The sequence below is a fragment of the Urocampus carinirostris genome, chromosome 2 (assembly GCF_059441175.1).
Source record: "Urocampus carinirostris isolate Australia breed hairy pipefish chromosome 2, RoL_Ucar_1.0, whole genome shotgun sequence".
Lineage (NCBI taxonomy): Eukaryota > Metazoa > Chordata > Actinopteri > Syngnathiformes > Syngnathidae > Urocampus > Urocampus carinirostris.
This window is the reverse complement of record NC_142350.1, coordinates 46878650-46901463: the sequence shown is the minus strand read 5'-3', so window position 1 is coordinate 46901463 and position 22814 is coordinate 46878650. Positions and strand designations below refer to the sequence as shown.

Here is a 22814-nt window from a genome sequence, read left to right as displayed (position 1 = left end):
ATCTTCTCACACCCGACGTGGGGATCGAACCCACGACCCTGAGATTAAGAGTCTCATGCTCTACCGAACTGAGCTAGTTGGGCTATGAACACCAGTGTCATCTGATATCTAAATTACATCTTTAATAATCTCCATCGAAAAACTTTTGTCAGAGCATTAAAACAGTCAAAATCCTCTCTCACCTGATGTGGGGATCGAACCCACGACCCTGAGATTAAGTGTCTCATGCTCCACTGAACTGACCTAGTTGGGCTATGAACACCAGTGTCATCTAATTTTTAAATTTCAAGTTTAATAATCTCCATCGTAAAACTTTTGTCAGAGCATCAAAACGGTCAAAATCTTCTCACACCCGACGTGGGGATCGAACCCACGACCCTGAGATTAAGAGTCTCATGCTCTACCGAACTGAGCTAGTTGGGCTATGAACACCAGTGTCATCTGATATCTAAATTACATCTTTAATAATCTCCATCGAAAAACTTTTGTCAGAGCATTAAAACAGTCAAAATCCTCTCTCACCTGATGTGGGGATCGAACCCACGACCCTGAGATTAAGTGTCTCATGCTCCACTGAACTGACCTAGTTGGGCTATGAACACCAGTGTCATCTAATTTTTAAATTTCAAGTTTAATAATCTCCATCGTAAAACTTTTGTCAGAGCATTAAAACAGTCAAAATCTTCTCTCACCTGATGTGGGGATCGAACCCACGACCCTGAGATTAAGTGTCTCATGCTCCACCGAACTGAGCTAGTTGGGCTATGAACACCAGTGTCATCTAATTTTTAAATTTCAAGTTTAATAATCTCCATCGTAAAACTTTTGTCAGAGCATTAAAACAGTCAAAATCTTCTCTCACCCGACGTGGGGATCGAAACCACGACTCTGAGATTAAGAGTCTCATGCTCTACCGAACTGAGCTAGTTGGGCTATGAACACCAGTGTCATCTGATATTTAAATTACATCTTTAATAATCTCCATCGAAAAACTTTTGTCAGAGCATTAAAACAGTCAAAATCTTCTCTCACCTGATGTGGGGATCGAACCCACGACCCTGAGATTAAGTGTCTCATGCTCCACCGAACTGAGCTAGTTGGGCTATGAACATCAGTGTCATCTGATATTTAAATTTCAAGTTTAATAATCTCCATCGTAAAACTTTTGTCAGAGCATCAAAACAGTTAAAATCTTCTCTCACCTGATGTGGGGATCGAACCCACGACCCTGAGATTAAGTGTCTCATGTTCCACCAAACTGAGCTAGTTGGGCTATGAACATCAGAATCATCTGATATTTAAATTTCAAGTTTAATAATCTCCATCGTAAAACTTTTGTCAGAGCATCAAAACGGTCAAAATCTTCTCACACCCGACGTGGGGATCGAACCCACGACCCTGAGATTAAGAGTCTCATGCTCTACCGAACTGAGCTAGTTGCGCTATGAACATCAGTGTCATCTGATATTTAAATTTCAAGTTTAATAATCTCCATCGTAAAACTTTTGTCAGAGCATCAAAACGGTCAAAATCTTCTCACACCCGACGTGGTGATCGAACCCACGACCCTGAGATTAAGAGTCTCATGCTCTACCGAACTGAGCTAGTTGGGCTATGAACACCAGTGTCATCTGATATTTAAATTACATCTTTAATAATCTCCATCGATAAACTTTTGTCAGAGCATTAAAACAGTCAAAATCTTCTCTCACCTGATGTGGGAATCGAACCCACGACCCTGAGATTAAGTGTCTCATGCTCCACCGAACTGAGCTAGTTGGGCTATGAACACCAGTGTTATCTAATTTTTAAATTTCAAGTTTAATAATCTCCATCGTAAAACTTTTGTCAGAGCATCAAAACAGTCAAAATCTTCTCTCACCTGATGTGGGGATCGAACCCACGACCCTGAGATTAAGTGTCTCATGTTCCACCAAACTGAGGTAGTTGGGCTATGAACATCAGTGTCATCTGATATTTAAATTTCAAGTTTAATAATATCCATCGTAAAACTTTTGTCAGAGCATCAAAACGATCAAAATCTTCTCACACCCGACGTGGGGATCGAACCCATGACCCTGAGATTAAGAGTCTCATGCTCTACCGAACTGAGCTAGTTGGGCTATGAACACCAGTGTCATCTAATTTTTAAATTTCAAGTTTAATAATCTCCATCGTAAAACTTTTGTCAGAGCATTAAAACAGTCAAAATCTTCTCTCACCTGATGTGGGGATCGAACCCACGACCCTGAGATTAAGTGTCTCATGCTCCACCGAACTGAGCTAGTTGGGCTATGAACACCAGTGTCATCTGATATTTAAATTACATCTTTAATAATCTCTCCATTGAAAAACTTTTGTCAGAGCATTAAAACAGTCAAAATCTTCTCTCACCTGATGTGGGGATCGAACCCACGACCCTGAGATTAAGTGTCTCATGCTCCACCGAACTGAGCTAGTTGGGCTATGAACACCAGTGTCATCTAATTTTTAAATTTCAATTTTAATAATCTCCATCGTAAAACTTTTGTCAGAGCATTAAAACAGTCAAAATCTTCTCTCACCTGATGTGGGGATCGAACCCACGACCCTGAGATTAAGTGTCTCATGCTCCACCGAACTGAGCTAGTTGGGCTATGAACACCAGTGTCATCTAATTTTTAAATTTCAAGTTTAATAATCTCCATCGTAAAACTTTTGTCAGAGCCTTAAAACAGTCAAAATCTTCTCTCACCCGACGTGGGGATCGAACCCACAACCCTGAGATTAAGAGTCTCATGCTCTACCGAACTGAGCTAGTTGGGCTTTGAACACCAGTGTCATCTAATTTTTAAATTTCAAGTTTAATAATCTCCATCGTAAAACTTTTGTCAGAGCATTAAAATAGTCGAAATCTTCTCTCACCTGATGTGGGGATCGAACCCACGACCCTGAGATTAAGTGTCTCATGCTCCACCGAACTGAGCTAGTTGGGCTATGAACACCAGTGTCAACTGATATCTAAATTACATCTTTAATAATCTCCATCGAAAAACTTTTGTCAGAGCATTAAAACAGTCAAAATCTTCTCTCACCTGATGTGGGGATCGAACCCACGATCCTGAGATTAAGTGTCTCATGCTCCACCGAACTGAGCTAGTTGGGCTATGAACATCAGTGTCATCTGATATTTAAATTTCAAGTTTAATAATCTCCATCGTAAAACTTTTGTCAGAGCATCAAAACGGTCAAAATCTTCTCTCACCTGATGTGGGGATCGAACCCACGACCCTGAGATTAAGTGTCTCATGCTCCACCGAACTGAGCTAGTTGGGCTATGAACACCAGAGTCATCTAATTTTTAAATTTCAAGTTTAATAATCTCTCCATTGAAAAACTTTTGTCAGAGCATTAAAACGGTCAAAATCTTCTCTCACCTGATGTGGGGATCGAACCCACGACCCTGAGATTAAGAGTCTCATGCTCTACCGAACTGAGCTAGTTGGGCTATGAACACCAGTGTCATCTGATATCTAAATTACATCTTTAATAATCTCCATCGAAAAACTTTTGTCAGAGCATTAAAACAGTCAAAATCTTCTCTCACCTGATGTGGGGATCGAACTCACGACCCTGAGATTAAGAGTCTCATGCTCTGCCGAACTGAGCTAGTTGGGCTATGAACACCAGTGTCATCTGATATTTAAATTACATCTTTAATAATCTCTCCATTGAAAAACTTTTGTCAGAGCATTAAAACAGTCAAAATCTTCTCTCACCCGATGTGGGGATCGAACCCACGACCCTGAGATTAAAAGTCTCATGCTCTACCGAACTGAGCTAGTTGGGCTATGAACACCAGTGTCATCTGATGTCTAAATTACATCTTTAATAATCTCCATCGAAAAACTTTTGTCAGAGCATTAAAACAGTCAAAATCTTCTCTCACCTGATGTGGGGATCGAACCCACGACCCTGAGATTAAGTGTCTCATGTTCCACCAAACTGAGCTAGTTGGGCTATGAACATCAGTGTCATCTGATATTTAAATTTCAAGTTTAATAATCTCCATCGTAAAACTTTTGTCAGAGCATCAAAACGGTCAAAATCTTCTCACACCCGACGTGGGGATCGAACCCACGACCCTGAGATTAAGAGTCTCATGCTCTACCGAACTGAGCTAGTTACGCTATGAACATCAGTGTCATCTGATATTTAAATTTCAAGTTTAATAATCTCCATCGTAAAACTTTTGTCAGAGCATCAAAACGGTCAAAATCTTCTCACACCCGACGTGGGGATCGAACCCACGACCCTGAGATTAAGAGTCTCATGCTCTACCGAACTGAGCTAGTTGGGCTATGAACACCAGTGTCATCTGATATTTAAATTAGATCTTTAATAATCTCTCCATTGAAAAATTTTTGTCAGAGCATCAAAACAGTCAAAATCTTCTCTCACCTGATGTGGGGATCGAACCCACGACCCTAAGATTAAGAGTCTCATGCTCTACCGAACTGAGCTAGTTGGGCTATGAACACCAGTGTCATCTGATATTTAAATTACATCTTTAATAATCTCCATCGATAAACTTTTGTCAGAGCATTAAAACAGTCAAAATCTTCTCTCACCTGATGTGGGGATCGAACCCACGACCCTGAGATTAAGTGTCTCATGCTCCACCGAACTGAGCTAGTTGGGCTCTGAACACCAGTGTCATCTAATTTTTAAATTTCAAGTTTAATAATCTCCATCGTAAAACTTTTGTCAGAGCATTAAAACAGTCAAAATCTTCTCTCACCTGATGTGGGGATCTAACCCACGACCCTGAGATTAAGTGTCTCATGCTCCACCGAACTGAGCTAGTTGGGCTATGAACATCAGTGTCAACTGACATTTAAATTTCAAATTTAATAATCTCCATCGTAAAACTTTTGTCAGAGCATTAAAACAGTCAAAATCTTCTCTCACCCGACGTGGGGATCGAACCCACGACCCTGAGATTAAGAGTCTCATGCTCTACCGAACTGAGCTAGTTGGGCTATGAACACCAGTGTCATCCGATATTTAAATTACATCTTTAATAATCTCTCCATTGAAAAACTTTTGTCAGAGCATTAAAACAGTCAAAATCTTCTCTCACCTGATGTGGGGATCGAACCCACGACCCTGAGATTAAGTGTCTCATGCTCCACCGAACTGAGCTAGTTGGGCTATGAACACCAGTGTCATCTGATATTTAAATTACATCTTTAATAATCTCCATCGATAAACTTTTGTCAGAGCATTAAAACAGTCAAAATCTTCTCTCACCTGATGTGGGGATCGAACCCACGACCCTGAGATTAAGTGTCTCATGCTCCACCGAACTGAGCTAGTTGGGCTATGAACACCAGTGTCATCTAATTTTTAAATTTCAAGTTTAATAATCTCTCCATTGAAAAACTTTTGTCAGAGCATTAAAACGGTCAAAATCTTCTCTCACCTGATGTGGGGATCGAACCCACGACCCTGAGATTAAGAGTCTCATGCTCTACCGAACTGAGCTAGTTGGGCTATGAACACCAGTGTCAACTAATTTTTAAATTTCAAGTTTAATAATCTCCATCGTAAAACTTTTGTCAGAGCATCAAAACGGTCAAAATCTTCTCACACCCGACGTGGGGATCGAACCCACGACCCTGAGATTAAGTGTCTCATGCTCCACCGAACTGAGCTAGTTGGGCTATGAACACCAGTGTCATCTAATTTTTAAATTTCAAGTTTAATAATCTCCATCGTAAAACTTTTGTCAGAGCATTAAAACAGTCAAAATCTTCTCTCACCCGATGTGGGGATCGAACCCACGACCCTGAGATTAAGAGTCTCATGCTCTACCGAACTGAGCTAGTTGGGCTATGAACACCAGTGTCATCTGATATTTAAATTACATCTTTAATAATCTCCATCGATAAACTTTTGTCAGAGCATTAAAACAGTCAAAATCTTCTCTCACCTGATGTGGGGATCGAACCCACGACCCTGAGATTAAGTGTCTCATGCTCCACCGAACTGAGCTAGTTGGGCTCTGAACACCAGTGTCATCTAATTTTTAAATTTCAAGTTTAATAATCTCCATCGTAAAACTTTTGTCAGAGCATCAAAACGGTCAAAATCTTCGCACACCCGACGTGGGGATCGAACCCACGACCCTGAGATTAAGAGTCTCATGCTCTACCGAACTGAGCTAGTTGGGCTATGAACACCAGTGTCATCTGATATCTAAATTACATCTTTAATAATCTCCATCGAAAAACTTTTGTCAGAGCATTAAAACAGTCAAAATCTTCTCTCACCTGATGTGGGGATCGAACCCACGACCCTGAGATTAAGTGTCTCATGCTCCACCGAACTGAGCTAGTTGGGCTATGAACACCAGCGTCATCTAATTTTTAAATTTCAAGTTTAATAATCTCCATCGTAAAACTTTTGTCAGAGCATTAAAACAGTCAAAATCTTCTCTCACCCGACGTGGGGATCGAACCCACGACCCTGAGATTAAGAGTCTCATGCTCTACCGAACTGAGCTAGTTGGGCTATGAACACCAGTGTCATCTGATATTTAAATTACATCTTTAATAATCTCTCCATTGAAAAACTTTTGTCAGAGCATTAAAACAGTCAAAATCTTCTCTCACCCGATGTGGGGATCGAACCCACGACCCTGAGATTAAGAGTCTCATGCTCTACCGAACTGAGCTAGTTGCGCTATGAACATCAGTGTCATCTGATATTTAAATTACATCTTTAATAATCTCCATCGATAAACTTTTGTCAGAGCATCAAAACGGTCAAAATCTTCGCACACCCGACGTGGGGATCGAACCCACGACCCTGAGATTAAGAGTCTCATGCTCTACCGAACTGAGCTAGTTGGGCTATGAACACCAGTGTCATCTGATAGCTAAATTACATCTTTAATAATCTCCATCGAAAAACTTTTGTCAGAGCATTAAAACAGTCAAAATCTTCTCTCACCTGATGTGGGGATCGAACCCACGACCCTGAGATTAAGTGTCTCATGCTCCACCGAACTGAGCTAGTTGGGCTATGAACACCAGCGTCATCTAATTTTTAAATTTCAAGTTTAATAATCTCCATCGTAAAACTTTTGTCAGAGCATTAAAACAGTCAAAATCTTCTCTCCCCCGACGTGGGGATCGAACCCACGACCCTGAGATCAAGAGTCTCATGCTCTACCGAACTGAGCTAGTTGGGCTATGAACACCAGTGTCATCTGATATTTAAATTACATCTTTAATAATCTCTCCATTGAAAAACTTTTGTCAGAGCATTAAAACAGTCAAAATCTTCTCTCACCTGATGTGGGGATCGAACCCACGACCCTGAGATTAAGAGTCTCATGCTCTACCGAACTGAGCTAGTTGGGCTATGAACACCAGAATCATCTGATATTTAAATTACATCTTTAATAATCTCCATCGATAAACTTTTGTCAGAGCATTAAAACAGTCAAAATCTTCTCTCACCTGATGTGGGGATCGAACCCACGACCCTGAGATTAAGTGTCTCATGCTCCACCGAACTGAGCTAGTTAGGCAATGAACAGCAGTGTCATCTGATATTTAAATTTCAAGTTTAATAATCTCCATCGTAAAACTTTTGTCAGAGCATCAAATCGGTCAAAATCTTCTCACACCCGACGTGGGGATCGAACCCACTACCCTGAGATTAAGAGTCTCATGCTCTACCGAACTGAGCTAGTTGGGCTATGAACATCAGTGTCATCTGATACTTAAATTTCAAGTTTAATAATCTCCATCGTAAAACTTTTGTCAGAGCATCAAAACGGTCAAAATCTTCGCACACCCGACGTGGGGATCGAACCCACGACCCTGAGATTAAGAGTCTCATGCTCTACCGAACTGAGCTAGTTGGGCTATGAACACCAGTGTCATCTGATATCTAAATTACATCTTTAATAATCTCCATCGAAAAACTTTTGTCAGAGCATTAAAACAGTCAAAATCTTCTCTCACCCGACGTGGGGATCGAACCCACGACCCTGAGATTAAGTGTCTCATGCTCCACCGAACTGAGCTAGTTGGGCTATGAACATCAGTTTCATCTGATATTTAAATTTCAAGTTTAATAATCTCCATCGTAAAACTTTTGTCAGAGCATCAAAACGGTCAAAATCTTCTCTCACCCGACGTGGGGATCGAACCCACGACCCTGAGATTAAGAGTCTCATGCTCTACCGAACTGAGCTAGTTGGGCTATGAACACCAGTGTCATCTGATATCTAAATTACATCTTTAATAATCTCCATCGAAAAACTTTTGTCAGAGCATTAAAACAGTCAAAATCTTCTCTCACCCGACGTGGGGATCGAACCCACGACCCTGAGATTAAGTGTCTCATGCTCCACCGAACTGAGCTAGTTGGGCTATGAACATCAGTTTCATCTGATATTTAAATTTCAAGTTTAATAATCTCCATCGTAAAACTTTTGTCAGAGCATCAAAACGGTCAAAATCTTCTCTCACCCGACGTGGGGATCGAACCCACGACCCTGAGATTAAGAGTCTCATGCTCTACCGAACTGAGCTAGTTGGGCTATGAACACCAGTGTCATCCGATATTTAAATTACATCTTTAATAATCTCTCCATTGAAAAACTTTTGTCAGAGCATTAAAACAGTCAAAATCTTCTCTCACCTGATGTGGGAATCGAACCCACAACCCTGAGATTACGTGTCTCATGCTCCACCGAACTGAGCTAGTTGGGCTATGAACACCAGTGTCATCTAATTTTTAAATTTCAAGTTTAATAATCTCCATCGAAAAACTTTTGTCAGAGCATTAAAACAGTCAAAATCTTCTCTCACCTGATGTGGGGATCGAACCCACGAACCTGAGATTAAGAGTCTCATGCTCTACCGAACTGAGCTAGTTGGGCTATGAACACCAGTGTCATCTGATATCTAAATTACATCTTTAATAATCTCCATCGAAAAACTTTTGTCAGAGCATTAAAACAGTCAAAATCTTCTCTCACCTGATGTGGGGATCGAACCCACGACCCTGAGATTAAGAGTCTCATGCTCTACCGAACTGAGCTAGTTGGGCTATGAACATCAGTGTCATCTGATATTTAAATTTCAAGTTTTATAATCTCCATCGTAAAACTTTTGTCAGAGCATCAAAACGGTCAAAATCTTCTCACACCCGACGTGGGGATCGAACCCACGACCCTGAGATTAAGTGTCTCATGCTCCACCGAACTGAGCTAGTTGGGCTCTGAACACCAGTGTCATCTAATTTTTAAATTTCAAGTTTAATAATCTCCATCGTAAAACTTTTGTCAGAGCATTAAAACAGTCAAAATCTTCTCTCACCTGATGTGGGGATCGAACCCAGGACCCTGAGATTAAGAGTCTCATGCTCTACCGAACTGAGCTAGTTGGGCTATGAACACCAGTGTCATCCGATATTTAAATTACATCTTTAATAATCTCTCCATTGAAAAACTTTTGTCAGAGCATTAAAACAGTCAAAATCTTCTGTCACCTGATGTGGGGATCAAACCCACGACCCTGAGATTAAGAGTCTCATGCTCTACCGAACTGAGCTAGTTGGGCTATGAACACCAGTGTCATCTGATATTTAAATTACATCTTTAATAATCTCCATCGATAAACTTTTGTCAGAGCATTAAAACAGTCAAAATCTTCTCTCACCTGATGTGGGAATCGAACCCACGACCCTGACATTAAGTGTCTCATGCTCCACCGAACTGAGATAGTTGGGCTATGAACACCAGTGTCATCTAATTTTTAAATTTCAAGTTTAATAATCTCCATCGTAAAACTTTTGTCAGAGCATTAAAACAGTCAAAATCTTCCCTCACCTGATGTGGGGATTGAACCCACGACCCTGAGATTAAGTGTCTCATGCTCCACCGAACTGAGCTAGTTGGGCTATGAACACCAGTGTCATCTAATTTTTAAATTTCAAGTTTAATAATCTCTCCATTGAAAAACTTTTGTCAGAGCATTAAAACGGTCAAAATCTTCTCTCACCTGATGTGGGGATCGAACCCACGACCCTGAGATTAAGAGTCTCATGCTCTACCGAACTGAGCTAGTTGGGCTATGAACACCAGTGTCAACTAATTTTTAAATTTCAAGTTTAATAATCTCCATCGTAAAACTTTTGTCAGAGCATCAAAACGGTCAAAATCTTCTCACACCCGATGTGGGGATCGAACCCACGACCCTGAGATTAAGTGTCTCATGCTCCACCGAACTGAGCTAGTTGGGCTATGAACACCAGTGTCATCTAATTTTTAAATTTCAAGTTTAATAATCTCCATCGTAAAACTTTTGTCAGAGCATTAAAACAGTCAAAATCTTCTCTCACCCAATGTGGGGATCGAACCCACGACCCTGAGATTAAGAGTCTCATGCTCTACCGAACTGAGCTAGTTGCGCTATGAACATCAGTGTCATCTGATATTTAAATTACATCTTTAATAATCTCCATCGATAAACTTTTGTCAGAGCATTAAAACAGTCAAAATCTTCTCTCACCTGATGTGGGGATCGAACCCACGACCCTAAGATTAAGAGTCTCATGCTCTACCGAACTGAGCTAGTTGGGCTATGAACACCAGTGTCATCTGATATTTAAATTACATCTTTAATAATCTCCATCGATAAACTTTTGTCAGAGCATTAAAACAGTCAAAATCTTCTCTCACCTGATGTGGGGATCGAATCCACGACCCTGAGATTAAGTGTCTCATGCTCCACCGAACTGAGCTAGTTGGGCTCTGAACACCAGTGTCATCTAATTTTTAAATTTCAAGTTTAATAATCTCCATCGTAAAACTTTTGTCAGAGCATCAAAACGGTCAAAATCTTCGCACACCCGACGTGGGGATCGAACCCACGACCCTGAGATTAAGAGTCTCATGCTCTACCGAACTGAGCTAGTTGGGCTATGAACACCAGTGTCATCTGATATCTAAATTACATCTTTAATAATCTCCATCGAAAAACTTTTGTCAGAGCATTAAAACAGTCAAAATCTTCTCTCACCTGATGTGGGGATCGAACCCACGACCCTGAGATTAAGTGTCTCATGCTCCACCGAACTGAGCTAGTTGGGCTATGAACACCAGCGTCATCTAATTTTTAAATTTCAAGTTTAATAATCTCCATCGTAAAACTTTTGTCAGAGCATTAAAACAGTCAAAATCTTCTCTCACCCGACGTGGGGATCGAACCCACGACCCTGAGATTAAGAGTCTCATGCTCTACCGAACTGAGCTAGTTGGGCTATGAACACCAGTGTCATCTGATATTTAAATTACATCTTTAATAATCTCTCCATTGAAAAACTTTTGTCAGAGCATTAAAACAGTCAAAATCTTCTCTCACCCGATGTGGGGATCGAACCCACGACCCTGAGATTAAGAGTCTCATGCTCTACCGAACTGAGCTAGTTGCGCTATGAACATCAGTGTCATCTGATATTTAAATTACATCTTTAATAATCTCCATCGATAAACTTTTGTCAGCGCATTAAAACAGTCAAAATCTTCTCTCACCTGATGTGGGGATCGAACCCACGACCCTAAGATTAAGAGTCTCATGCTTTACCGAACTGAGCTAGTTGGGCTATGAACACCAGTGTCATCTGATATTTAAATTACATCTTTAATAATCTCCATCGATAAACTTTTGTCAGAGCATTAAAACAGTCAAAATCTTCTCTCACCTGATGTGGGGATCGAACCCACGACCCTGAGATTAAGTGTCTCATGCTCCACCGAACTGAGCTAGTTGGGCTCTGAACACCAGTGTCATCTAATTTTTAAATTTCAAGTTTAATAATCTCCATCGTAAAACTTTTGTCAGAGCATCAAAACGGTCAAAATCTTCGCACACCCGACGTGGGGATCGAACCCACGACCCTGAGATTAAGAGTCTCATGCTCTACCGAACTGAGCTAGTTGGGCTATGAACACCAGTGTCATCTGATATCTAAATTACATCTTTAATAATCTCCATCGAAAAACTTTTGTCAGAGCATTAAAACAGTCAAAATCTTCTCTCACCTGATGTGGGGATCGAACCCACGACCCTGAGATTAAGTGTCTCATGCTCCACCGAACTGAGCTAGTTGGGCTATGAACACCAGCGTCATCTAATTTTTAAATTTCAAGTTTAATAATCTCCATCGTAAAACTTTTGTCAGAGCATTAAAACAGTCAAAATCTTCTCTCACCCGACGTGGGGATCGAACCCACGACCCTGAGATTAAGAGTCTCATGCTCTACCGAACTGAGCTAGTTGGGCTATGAACACCAGTGTCATCTGATATTTAAATTACATCTTTAATAATCTCTCCATTGAAAAACTTTTGTCAGAGCATTAAAACAGTCAAAATCTTCTCTCACCTGATGTGGGGATCGAACCCACGACCCTGAGATTAAGAGTCTCATGCTCTACCGAACTGAGCTAGTTGGGCTATGAACACCAGTGTCATCTGATATTTAAATTTCAAGTTTAATAATCTCCATCGTAAAACTTTTGTCAGAGCATCAAAACGGTCAAAATCTTCTCACACCCGACGTGGGGATCGAACCCACGACCCTGAGATTAAGAGTCTCATGCTCTACCGAACTGAGCTAGTTGGGCTATGAACACCAGTGTCATCTGATATCTAAATTACATCTTTAATAATCTCCATCGAAAAACTTTTGTCAGAGCATTAAAACAGTCAAAATCTTCTCTCACCTGATGTGGGGATCGAACCCACGACCCTGAGATTAAGTGTCTCATGCTCCACCGAACTGAGCTAGTTGGGCTATGAACATCAGTGTCATCTGATATTTAAATTTCAAGTTTAATAATCTCCATCGTAAAACTTTTGTCAGAGCATCAAAACGGTCAAAATCTTCTCACACCCGACGTGGGGATCGAACCCACGACCCTGAGATTAAGAGTCTCATGCTCTACCGAACTGAGCTAGTTGGGCTATGAACACCAGTGTCATCTGATATCTAAATTACATCTTTAATAATCTCCATCGATAAACTTTTGTCAGAGCATTAAAACAGTCAAAATCTTCTCTCACCTGATGTGGGGATCGAACCCACGACCCTGAGATTAAGTGTCTCATGCTCCACCGACCTGAGCTAGTTGGGCTATGAACATCAGTGTCATCTGATATTTAAATTTCAAGTTTAATAATCTCCATCGTAAAACTTTTGTCAGAGCATCAAAACGGTCAAAATCTTCTCACACCCGACGTGGGGATCGAACCCACGACCCTGAGATTAAGAGTCTCATGCTCTACCGAACTGAGCTAGTTGGGCTATGAACACCAGTGTCATCTGATATCTAAATTACATCTTTAATAATCTCCATCGAAAAACTTTTGTCAGAGCATTAAAACAGTCAAAATCTTCTCTCACCTGATGTGGGGATCGAACCCACGACCCTGAGATTAAGTGTCTCATGCTCCACCGAACTGAGCTAGTTGGGCTATGAACATCAGTGTCATCTGATATTTAAATTTCAAGTTTAATAATCTCCATCGTAAAACTTTTGTCAGAGCATCAAAACGGTCAAAATCTTCTCTCACCTGATGTGGGGATCGAACCCACGACCCTGAGATTAAGTGTCTCATGCTCCACCGAACTGAGCTAGTTGGGCTATGAACACCAGTGTCATCTAACTTTTAAATTTCAAGTTTAATAATCTCTCCATTGAAAAACTTTTGTCAGAGCATTAAAACGGTCAAAATCTTCTCTCACCTGATGTGGGGATCGAACCCACGACCCTGAGATTAAGAGTCTCATGCTCTACCGAACTGAGCTAGTTGGGCTATGAACACCAGTGTCAACTACTTTTTAAATTTCAAGTTTAATAATCTCCATCGTAAAACTTTTGTCAGAGCATTAAAACAGTCAAAATCTTCTCTCACCTGATGTGGGGATCGAACCCACGACCCTGAGATTAAGTGTCTCATGCTCCACCGAACTGAGGTAGTTGGGCTCTGAACACCAGTGTCATCTAATTTTTAAATTTCAAGTTTAATAATCTCCATCGTAAAACTTTTGTCAGAGCATCAAAACGGTCAAAATCTTCGCACACCCGACGTGGGGATCGAACCCACGACCCTGAGATTAAGAGTCTCATGCTCTACCGAACTGAGCTAGTTGGGCTATGAACACCAGTGTCATCTGATATCTAAATTACATCTTTAATAATCTCCATCGAAAAACTTTTGTCAGAGCATTAAAACAGTCAAAATCTTCTCTCACCTGATGTGGGGATCGAACCCACGACCCTGAGATTAAGTGTCTCATGCTCCACCGAACTGAGCTAGTTGGGCTATGAACACCAGCGTCATCTAATTTTTAAATTTCAAGTTTAATAATCTCCATCGTAAAACTTTTGTCAGAGCATTAAAACAGTCAAAATCTTCTCTCACCCGACGTGGGGATCGAACCCACGACCCTGAGATTAAGAGTCTCATGCTCTACCGAACTGAGCTAGTTGGGCTATGAACACCAGTGTCATCTGATATCTAAATTACATCTTTAATAATCTCCATCGAAAAACTTTTGTCAGAGCATTAAAACAGTCAAAATCTTCTCTCACCCGACGTGGGGATCGAACCCACAACCCTGAGATTAAGAGTCTCATGCTCTACCGAACTGAGCTAGTTGGGCTATGAACACCAGTGTCATCTAATTTTTAAATTTCAAGTTTAATAATCTCCATCGTAAAACTTTTGTCAGAGCATTAAAACAGTCAAAATCTTCTCTCACCTGATGTGGGGATCGAACCCACGACCCTGAGATTAAGTGTCTCATGCTCCACCGAACTGAGCTAGTTGGGCTATGAACACCAGTGTCATCTGATATCTAAATTACATCTTTAATAATCTCCATCGAAAAACTTTTGTCAGAGCATTAAAACAGTCAAAATCTTCTCACACCCGACGTGGGGATCGAACCCACGACCCTGAGATTAAGAGTCTCATGCTCTACCGAACTGAGCTAGTTGCGCTATGAACATCAGTGTCATCTGATATTTAAATTACTTCCTTAATAATCTCCATCGAAAAACTTTTGTCAGAGCATTAAAACAGTCAAAATCTTCTCTCACCTGATGTGGGGATCGAACCCACGACCCTGAGATTAAGTGTCTCATGCTCCACCGAACTGAGCTAGTTGGGCTATGAACACCAGTGTCATCTAATTTTTAAATTTCAAGTTTAATAATCTCCATCGTAAAACTTTTGTCAGAGCATTAAAACAGTCAAAATCTTCTCTCACCCGACGTGGGGATCGAACCCACGACCCTGAGATTAAGAATCTCATGCTCTACCAAACTGAGCTAGTTGGGCTATGAACACCAGTGTCACCTGATATTTAAATTACATCTTTAATAATCTCCATCGATAAACTTTTGTCAGAGCATTAAAACAGTCAAAATCTTCTCTCACCTGATGTGGGGATCGAACCCACGACCCTGAGATTAAGAGTCTCATGCTCTACCGAACTGAGCTAGTTGGGCTATGAACACCAGTGTCATCTGATATTTAAATTACATCTTTAATAATCTCCATCGTAAAACTTTTGTCAGAGCATTAAAACAGTCAAAATCTTCTCTCACCCGACGTGGGGATCGAACCCACGACCCTGAGATTAAGAATCTCATGCTCTACCAAACTGAGCTAGTTGGGCTATGAACACCAGTGTCATCCGATATTTAAATTACATCTTTAATAATCTCTCTATTGAAAAACTTTTGTCAGAGCATTAAAACAGTCAAAATCTTCTGTCACCTGATGTGGGGATCGAACCCACGACCCTGAGATTAAGAGTCTCATGCTCTACCGAACTGAGCTAGTTGGGCTATGAACACCAGTGTCATCTGATATTTAAATTACATCTTTAATAATCTCCATCGATAAACTTTTGTCAGAGCATTAAAACAGTCAAAATCTTCTCTCACCTGATGTGGGAATCGAACCCACGACCCTGAGATTAAGTGTCTCATGCTCCACCGAACTGAGCTAGTTGGGCTATGAACACCAGTGTCATCTAATTTTTAAATTTCAAGTTTAATAATCTCCATCGTAAAACTTTTGTCAGAGCATCAAAACAGTCAAAATCTTCTCACACCCGACGTGGGGATCGAACCCACGACCCTGCGATTAAGAGTCTCATGCTCTACCGAACTGAGCTAGTTGGGCTATGAACACCAGTGTCATCTGATATCTAAATTACATCTTTAATAATCTCTCCATTGAAAAACTTTTGTCAGAGCATTAAAACAGTCAAAATCTTCTCTCACCTGATGTGGGGATCGAACCCACGACCCTGAGATTAAGTGTCTCATGCTCCACCGAACTGCGCTAGTTGGGCTATGAACACCAGTGTCATCTGATATCTAAATTACATCTTTAATGATCTCCATCGAAAAACTTTTGTCAGAGCATTAAAACAGTCAAAATCTTCTCTCACCCGACGTGGGGATCGAACCCACGACCCTGAGATTAAGTGTCTCATGCTCCACCGAACTGAGCTAGTTGGGCTATGAACACCAGTGTCATCTGATATTTAAATTACATCTTTAATAATCTCTCCATTGAAAAACTTTTGTCAGAGCATTAAAACAGTCAAAATCTTCTCTCACCTGATGTGGGGATCGAACCCACGACCCTGAGATTAAGAGTCTCATGCTCTACCGAACTGAGCTAGTTGGGCTATGAACACCAGTGTCATCTGATATCTAAATTACATCTTTAATAATCTCCATCGAAAAACTTTTGTCAGAGCATTAAAACAGTCAAAATCTTCTCTCACCCGATGTGGGGATCGAACCCACGACCCTGAGATTAAGAGTCTCATGCTCTACCGAACTGAGCTAGTTGGGCTATGAACACCAGTGTCATCTGATATTTAAATTACATCTTTAATAATCTCTCCATTGAAAAACTTTTGTCAGAGCATTAAAACAGTCAAAATCTTCTCTCACCTGATGTGGGGATCGAACCCACGACCCTGAGATTAAGTGTCTCATGCTCCACCGAACTGCGCTAGTTGGGCTATGAACACCAGTGTCATCTAATTTTTAAATTTCAAGTTTAATAATCTCCATCGTAAAACTTTTGTCAGAGCATTAAAACAGTCAAAATCTTCTCTCACCTGATGTGGGGATCGAACCCACGACCCTGAGATTAAGTGTCTCATGTTCCACCGAAGTGAGCTAGTTGGGCTATGAACACCAGTGTTATCTAATTTTTAAATTTCAAGTTTAATAATCTCCATCGTAAAACTTTTGTCAGAGCAGCAAAACGGTCAAAATCTTCTCACACCCGACGTGGGGATCGAACCCACGACCCTGAGATTAAGAGACTCATGCTCTACCGAATTGAGCTAGTTGGGCTATGAACACCAGTGTCATCTGATATTTAAATTACATCTTTAATAATCTCTCCATTGAAAAACTTTTGTCAGAGCATTAAAACAGTCAAAATCTTCTCTCACCTGATGTGGGGATCGAACCCACGACCCTGAGATTAAGTGTCTCATGCTCCACCGAACTGAGCTAGTTGGGCTATGAACACCAGTGTCATCTGATATTTAAATTTCAAGTTTAATAATCTCCATCGTAAAACTTTTGTCAGAGCATCAAAACGGTCAAAATCTTCTCTCACCTGATGTGGGGATCGAACCCACGACCCTGAGATTAAGTGTTTCATGCTTCACCGAACTGAGCTAGTTGGGCTATGAACATCAGTGTCATCTGATATTTAAATTTCAAGTTTAATAATCTCCATCGTAAAACTTTTGTCAGAGCATTAAAACAGTCAAAATCTTCTCTCACCTGATGTGGGGATCGAACCCACGACCCTGAGATTAAGTGTTTCATGCTCCACCGAACTGAGCTAGTTGGGCTATGAACATCAGTGTCATCTGATATTTAAATTTCAAGTTTAATAATCTCCATCGTAAAACTTTTGTCAGAGCATCAAAACGGTCAAAATCTTCTCACACCCGACATGGGGATCGAACCCACGACCCTGAGATTAAGAGTCTCATGCTCTACCGAACTGAGCTAGTAGGGCTATGAACACCAGTGTCATCTAAATTTTAAATTTCAAGTTTAATAATCTCCATCGTAAAACTTTTGTCAGAGCATTAAAACAGTCAAAATCTTCTCTCACCCGACGTGGGGATCGAACCCACGACCCTGAGATTAAGAGTCTCATGCTCTACCGAACTGAGCTAGTTGGACTATGAACACCAGTGCCATCTGATATTTAAATTACCACTTTAATAATCACTCCATCAAAAAACTTTTGTCAGAGCATTAAAACAGTCAAAATCTTCTCTCACCCGACGTGGGGATCGAACCCACGACCCTGAGATTAAGAGTCTCATGCTCTACCGAACTGAGCTAGTTGGGCTATGAACACCAGTGTCATCTGATATTTAAATTACATCTTTAATAATCTCCATCGATAAACTTTTGTCAGAGCATTAAAACAGTCAAAATCTTCTCTCACCTGATGTGGGGATCGAACCCACGACCCTGAGATTAAGAGTCTCATGCTCTACCGAACTGAGCTAGTTGGGCTATGAACACCAGTGTCATCCGATATTTAAATTACATCTTTAATAATCTCTCCATTGAAAAACTTTTGTCAGAGCATTAAAACAGTCAAAATCTTCTCTCACCCGACGTGGGGATCGAACCCACGACCCTGAGATTAAGAGTCTCATGCTCTACCGAACTGAGCTAGTTGGGCTATGAACACCAGTGTCATCTGATATTTAAATTACATCTTTAATAATCTCCATCGATAAACTTTTGTCAGAGAATTAAAACAGTCAAAATCTTCTCTCACCTGATGTGGGGATCGAACCCACGACCCTGAGATTAAGTGTCTCATGCTCCACCGAACTGAGCTAGTTGGGCTATGAACACCAGTGTCATCTAATTTTTAAATTTCAAGTTTAATAATCTCCATCGTAAAACTTTTGTCAGAGCATTAAAACCTTCTCTCACCTGATGTGGGGATCGAACCCACGACCCTGAGATTAAGTGTCTCATGCTCCACCGAACTGAGCTAGTTGGGCTATGAACATCAGTGTCATCTGATATTTAAATTTCAAGTTTAATAATCTCCATCGTAAAACTTTTGTCAGAGCATCAAAACGGTCAAAATCTTCGCACACCCGACGTGGGGATCGAACCCACGACCCTGAGATTAAGAGTCTCATGCTCTACCGAACTGAGCTAGTTGGGCTATGAACACCAGTGTCATCTGATCTCTAAATTACATCTTTAATAATCTCCATCGAAAAACTTTTGTCAGAGCATTAAAACAGTCAAAATCTTCTCTCACCTGATGTGGGGATCGAACCCACGACCCTGAGATTAAGTGTCTCATGTTCCACCAAACTGAGCTAGTTGGGCTATGAACATCAGTGTCATCTGATATTTAAATTTCAAGTTTTATAATCTCCATCGTAAAACTTTTGTCAGAGCATCAAAACGGTCAAAATCTTCTCACACCCGACGTGGGGATCGAACCCACGACCCTGATATTAAGAGTCTCATGCTCTACCGAACTGAGCTAGTTGGGCTATGAACACCAGTGTCATCTGATATCTAAATTACATCTTTAATAATCTCCATCGAAAAACTTTTGTCAGAGCATTAAAACAGTCAAAATCTTCTCTCACCTGATGTGGGGATCGAACCCACGACCCTGAGATTAAGTGTCTCATGTTCCACCAAACTGAGCTAGTTGGGCTATTAACATCAATGTCATCTGATATTTAAATTTCAAGTTTAATAATCTCCATCGTAAAACTTTTGTCAGAGCATCAAAACGGTCAAAATCTTCTCACACCCGACGTGGGGATGGAACCCACAACCCTGAGATTAAGAGTCTCATGCTCTACCGAACTGAGCTAGTTGGGCTATGAACACCAGTGTCATCTAATTTTTAAATTTCAAGTTTAATAATCTCCATCGTAAAACTTTTGTCAGAGCATTAAAACAGTCAAAATCTTCTCTCACCTGATGTGGGGATCGAACCCACGACCCTGAGATTAAGTGTCTCATGCTCCACCGAACTGAGCTAGTTGGGCTATGAACACCAGTGTCATCTAATTTTTAAATTTCAAGTTTAATAATCTCTATCGTAAAACTTTTGTCAGAGCATTAAAACAGTCAAAATCTTCTCTCACCCGACGTGGGGATCGAACCCACGACCCTGAGATTAAGAATCTCATGCTCTACCAAACTGAGCTAGTTGGGCTATGAACACCAGTGTCATCTAATTTTTAAATTTCAAGTTTAATAATCTCCATCGTAAAACTTTTGTCAGAGCATCAAAACAGTCAAAATCTTCTCACACCCGACGTGGGGATCGAACCCACGACCCTGAGATTAAGAATCTCATGCTCTACCGAACTGAGCTAGTTGGGCTATGAACACCAGTGTCATCTAATTTTTAAATTTCAAGTTTAATAATCTCCATCGTAAAACTTTTGTCAGAGCATCAAAACAGTCAAAATCTTCTCACACCCGACGTGGGGATCGAACCCACGACCCTGAGATTAAGAATCTCATGCTCTACCGAACTGAGCTAGTTGGGCTATGAACACCAGTGTCATCTGATATTTAAATTACATCTTTAATAATCTCTCTATTGAAAAACTTTTGTCAGAGCTTTAAAACAGTCAAAATCTTCTGTCACCTGATGTGGGGATCGAACCCACGACCCTGAGATTAAGAGTCTCATGCTCTACCGAACTGAGCTAGTTGGGCTATGAACACCAGTGTCATCTAATTTTTAAATTTCAAGTTTAATAATCTCCATCGTAAAACTTTTGTCAGAGCATCAAAACAGTCAAAATCTTCTCACACCCGACGTGGGGATCGAACCCACGACCCTGCGATTAAGAGTCTCATGCTCTACCGAACTGAGCTAGTTGGACTATGAACACCAGTGTCATCTGATATCTAAATTACATCTTTAATAATCTCCATCGAAAAACTTTTGTCAGAGCATCAAAACGGTCAAAATCTTCGCACACCCGACGTGGGGATCGAACCCACGACCCTGAGATTAAGAGTCTCATGCTCTACCGAACTGAGCTAGTTGGGCTATGAACATCAGTGTCATCTGATATTTAAATTTCAAGTTTAATAATCTCCATCGTAAAACTTTTGTCAGAGCATCAAAACGGTCAAAATCTTCTCACACCCGACATGGGGATCGAACCCACGACCCTGAGATTAAGAGTCTCATGCTCTACCGAACTGAGCTAATTGGGCTATGAACACCAGTGTCATCTGATATTTAAATTACATCTTTAATAATCTCCATCGAAAAACTTTTGTCAGAGCATTAAAACAGTCAAAATCTTCTCTCACCTGATGTGGGGATCGAACCCACGACCCTGAGATTAAGTGTCTCATGCTCCACCAAACTGAGCTAGTTGGGCTATGAACACCAGTGTCATCTAATTTTTAAATTTCAAGTTTAATAATCTCCATCGTAAAACTTTTGTCAGAGCATTAAAACAGTCATAATCTTCTCTCACCCGACGTGGGGATCGAACCCACGACCCTGAGATTAAGAGTCTCATGCTCTACCGAACTGAGCTAGTTGGGCTATGAACACCAGTGTCATCCGATATTTAAATTACATCTTTAATAATCTCTCCATTGAAAAACTTTTGTCAGAGCATTAAAACAGTCAAAATCTTCTCTCACCTGATGTGGGGATCGAACCCACGACCCTGAGATTAAGTGTCTAATGCTCCACCGAACTGAGCTAGTTGGGCTATGAACACCGGTGTCATCTAAATTTTAAATTTCAAGTTTAATAATCTCCATCGTAAAACTTTTGTCAGAGCATCAAAACGGTCAAAATCTTCTCACACCCGACGTGGGGATCGAACCCACGACCCTGAGATTAAGAGTCTCATGCTCTACCGAATTGAGCTAGTTGGGCTATGAACACCAGTGTCATCTGATATTTAAATTACATCTTTAATAATCTCTCCATTGAAAAACTTTTGTCAGAGCATTAAAACAGTCAAAATCTTCTCTCAGCTGATGTGGGGATCGAACCCACGACCCTGAGATTAAGTGTCTAATGCTCCACCGAACTAAGCTAGTTGGGCTATGAACACCAGTGTCATCTAATTTTTAAATTTCAAGTTTAATAATCTCCATCGTAAAACTTTTGTCAGAGCATCAAAACGGTCAAAATCTTCTCACACCCGACGTGGGGATCGAACCCACGACCCTGAGATTAAGAGTCTCATGCTCTACCGAACTGAGCTAGTTGGGCTATGAACACCAGTGTCATCTGATATTTAAATTACATCTTTAATAATCTCCATCGATAAACTTTTGTCAGAGCATTAAAACAGTCAAAATCTTCTCTCACCTGATGTGGGGATCGAACCCACGACCCTGAGATTAAGTGTCTAATGCTCCACCGAACTGAGCTAGTTGGGCTATGAACACCAGCGTCATCTAATTTTTAAATTTCAAGTTTAATAATCTCCATCGTAAAACTTTTGTCAGAGCATTAAAACAGTCAAAATCTTCTCTCACCCGACGTGGGGATCGAACCCACGACCCTGAGATTAAGAGTCTCATGCTCTACCGAACTGAGCTAGTTGGGCTATGAACACCAGTGTCATCTGATATTTAAATTACATCTTTAATAATCTCTCCATTGAAAAACTTTTGTCAGAGCATTAAAAC

The 22814-nt window shown here is 40.7% G+C and overlaps 27 non-coding genes across 27 annotated transcripts; all 27 read right to left on the bottom strand.

The window, feature by feature from the left end:
* Window positions 1–9: 9 nt before the first annotated feature.
* On the bottom strand, window positions 10–83 carry trnak-cuu (transfer RNA lysine (anticodon CUU)). The gene has a single exon. It is a non-coding gene; the product is annotated as a tRNA-Lys (tRNA).
* A 266-nt stretch (window positions 84–349) lies between these two features.
* On the bottom strand, window positions 350–423 carry trnak-cuu (transfer RNA lysine (anticodon CUU)). The gene has a single exon. It is a non-coding gene; the product is annotated as a tRNA-Lys (tRNA).
* Window positions 424–3755: 3332 nt separating this feature from the next.
* On the bottom strand, window positions 3756–3829 carry trnak-uuu (transfer RNA lysine (anticodon UUU)). Its single transcript has one exon. It is a non-coding gene; the product is annotated as a tRNA-Lys (tRNA).
* A 436-nt stretch (window positions 3830–4265) lies between these two features.
* trnak-cuu (transfer RNA lysine (anticodon CUU)) lies at window positions 4266–4339 on the bottom strand. Its single transcript has one exon. It is a non-coding gene; the product is annotated as a tRNA-Lys (tRNA).
* A 608-nt stretch (window positions 4340–4947) lies between these two features.
* On the bottom strand, window positions 4948–5021 carry trnak-cuu (transfer RNA lysine (anticodon CUU)). The gene has a single exon. It is a non-coding gene; the product is annotated as a tRNA-Lys (tRNA).
* A 1120-nt stretch (window positions 5022–6141) lies between these two features.
* On the bottom strand, window positions 6142–6215 carry trnak-cuu (transfer RNA lysine (anticodon CUU)). Its single transcript has one exon. It is a non-coding gene; the product is annotated as a tRNA-Lys (tRNA).
* A 266-nt stretch (window positions 6216–6481) lies between these two features.
* Window positions 6482–6555, bottom strand: trnak-cuu (transfer RNA lysine (anticodon CUU)). The gene has a single exon. It is a non-coding gene; the product is annotated as a tRNA-Lys (tRNA).
* A 268-nt stretch (window positions 6556–6823) lies between these two features.
* trnak-cuu (transfer RNA lysine (anticodon CUU)) lies at window positions 6824–6897 on the bottom strand. The gene has a single exon. It is a non-coding gene; the product is annotated as a tRNA-Lys (tRNA).
* Window positions 6898–7845: 948 nt separating this feature from the next.
* Window positions 7846–7919, bottom strand: trnak-cuu (transfer RNA lysine (anticodon CUU)). Its single transcript has one exon. It is a non-coding gene; the product is annotated as a tRNA-Lys (tRNA).
* Window positions 7920–8185: 266 nt separating this feature from the next.
* trnak-cuu (transfer RNA lysine (anticodon CUU)) lies at window positions 8186–8259 on the bottom strand. The gene has a single exon. It is a non-coding gene; the product is annotated as a tRNA-Lys (tRNA).
* Window positions 8260–8525: 266 nt separating this feature from the next.
* Window positions 8526–8599, bottom strand: trnak-cuu (transfer RNA lysine (anticodon CUU)). Its single transcript has one exon. It is a non-coding gene; the product is annotated as a tRNA-Lys (tRNA).
* Window positions 8600–10911: 2312 nt separating this feature from the next.
* Window positions 10912–10985, bottom strand: trnak-cuu (transfer RNA lysine (anticodon CUU)). The gene has a single exon. It is a non-coding gene; the product is annotated as a tRNA-Lys (tRNA).
* A 266-nt stretch (window positions 10986–11251) lies between these two features.
* trnak-cuu (transfer RNA lysine (anticodon CUU)) lies at window positions 11252–11325 on the bottom strand. The gene has a single exon. It is a non-coding gene; the product is annotated as a tRNA-Lys (tRNA).
* A 608-nt stretch (window positions 11326–11933) lies between these two features.
* On the bottom strand, window positions 11934–12007 carry trnak-cuu (transfer RNA lysine (anticodon CUU)). The gene has a single exon. It is a non-coding gene; the product is annotated as a tRNA-Lys (tRNA).
* Window positions 12008–12273: 266 nt separating this feature from the next.
* On the bottom strand, window positions 12274–12347 carry trnak-cuu (transfer RNA lysine (anticodon CUU)). The gene has a single exon. It is a non-coding gene; the product is annotated as a tRNA-Lys (tRNA).
* Window positions 12348–12615: 268 nt separating this feature from the next.
* Window positions 12616–12689, bottom strand: trnak-cuu (transfer RNA lysine (anticodon CUU)). The gene has a single exon. It is a non-coding gene; the product is annotated as a tRNA-Lys (tRNA).
* Window positions 12690–12955: 266 nt separating this feature from the next.
* trnak-cuu (transfer RNA lysine (anticodon CUU)) lies at window positions 12956–13029 on the bottom strand. Its single transcript has one exon. It is a non-coding gene; the product is annotated as a tRNA-Lys (tRNA).
* A 266-nt stretch (window positions 13030–13295) lies between these two features.
* Window positions 13296–13369, bottom strand: trnak-cuu (transfer RNA lysine (anticodon CUU)). Its single transcript has one exon. It is a non-coding gene; the product is annotated as a tRNA-Lys (tRNA).
* Window positions 13370–14147: 778 nt separating this feature from the next.
* trnak-cuu (transfer RNA lysine (anticodon CUU)) lies at window positions 14148–14221 on the bottom strand. The gene has a single exon. It is a non-coding gene; the product is annotated as a tRNA-Lys (tRNA).
* A 266-nt stretch (window positions 14222–14487) lies between these two features.
* On the bottom strand, window positions 14488–14561 carry trnak-cuu (transfer RNA lysine (anticodon CUU)). Its single transcript has one exon. It is a non-coding gene; the product is annotated as a tRNA-Lys (tRNA).
* Window positions 14562–18409: 3848 nt separating this feature from the next.
* On the bottom strand, window positions 18410–18483 carry trnak-cuu (transfer RNA lysine (anticodon CUU)). The gene has a single exon. It is a non-coding gene; the product is annotated as a tRNA-Lys (tRNA).
* A 268-nt stretch (window positions 18484–18751) lies between these two features.
* trnak-cuu (transfer RNA lysine (anticodon CUU)) lies at window positions 18752–18825 on the bottom strand. Its single transcript has one exon. It is a non-coding gene; the product is annotated as a tRNA-Lys (tRNA).
* A 427-nt stretch (window positions 18826–19252) lies between these two features.
* trnak-cuu (transfer RNA lysine (anticodon CUU)) lies at window positions 19253–19326 on the bottom strand. The gene has a single exon. It is a non-coding gene; the product is annotated as a tRNA-Lys (tRNA).
* Window positions 19327–21124: 1798 nt separating this feature from the next.
* trnak-cuu (transfer RNA lysine (anticodon CUU)) lies at window positions 21125–21198 on the bottom strand. The gene has a single exon. It is a non-coding gene; the product is annotated as a tRNA-Lys (tRNA).
* Window positions 21199–21634: 436 nt separating this feature from the next.
* Window positions 21635–21708, bottom strand: trnak-cuu (transfer RNA lysine (anticodon CUU)). Its single transcript has one exon. It is a non-coding gene; the product is annotated as a tRNA-Lys (tRNA).
* A 610-nt stretch (window positions 21709–22318) lies between these two features.
* trnak-cuu (transfer RNA lysine (anticodon CUU)) lies at window positions 22319–22392 on the bottom strand. Its single transcript has one exon. It is a non-coding gene; the product is annotated as a tRNA-Lys (tRNA).
* A 266-nt stretch (window positions 22393–22658) lies between these two features.
* Window positions 22659–22732, bottom strand: trnak-cuu (transfer RNA lysine (anticodon CUU)). The gene has a single exon. It is a non-coding gene; the product is annotated as a tRNA-Lys (tRNA).
* Window positions 22733–22814: the final 82 nt, after the last annotated feature.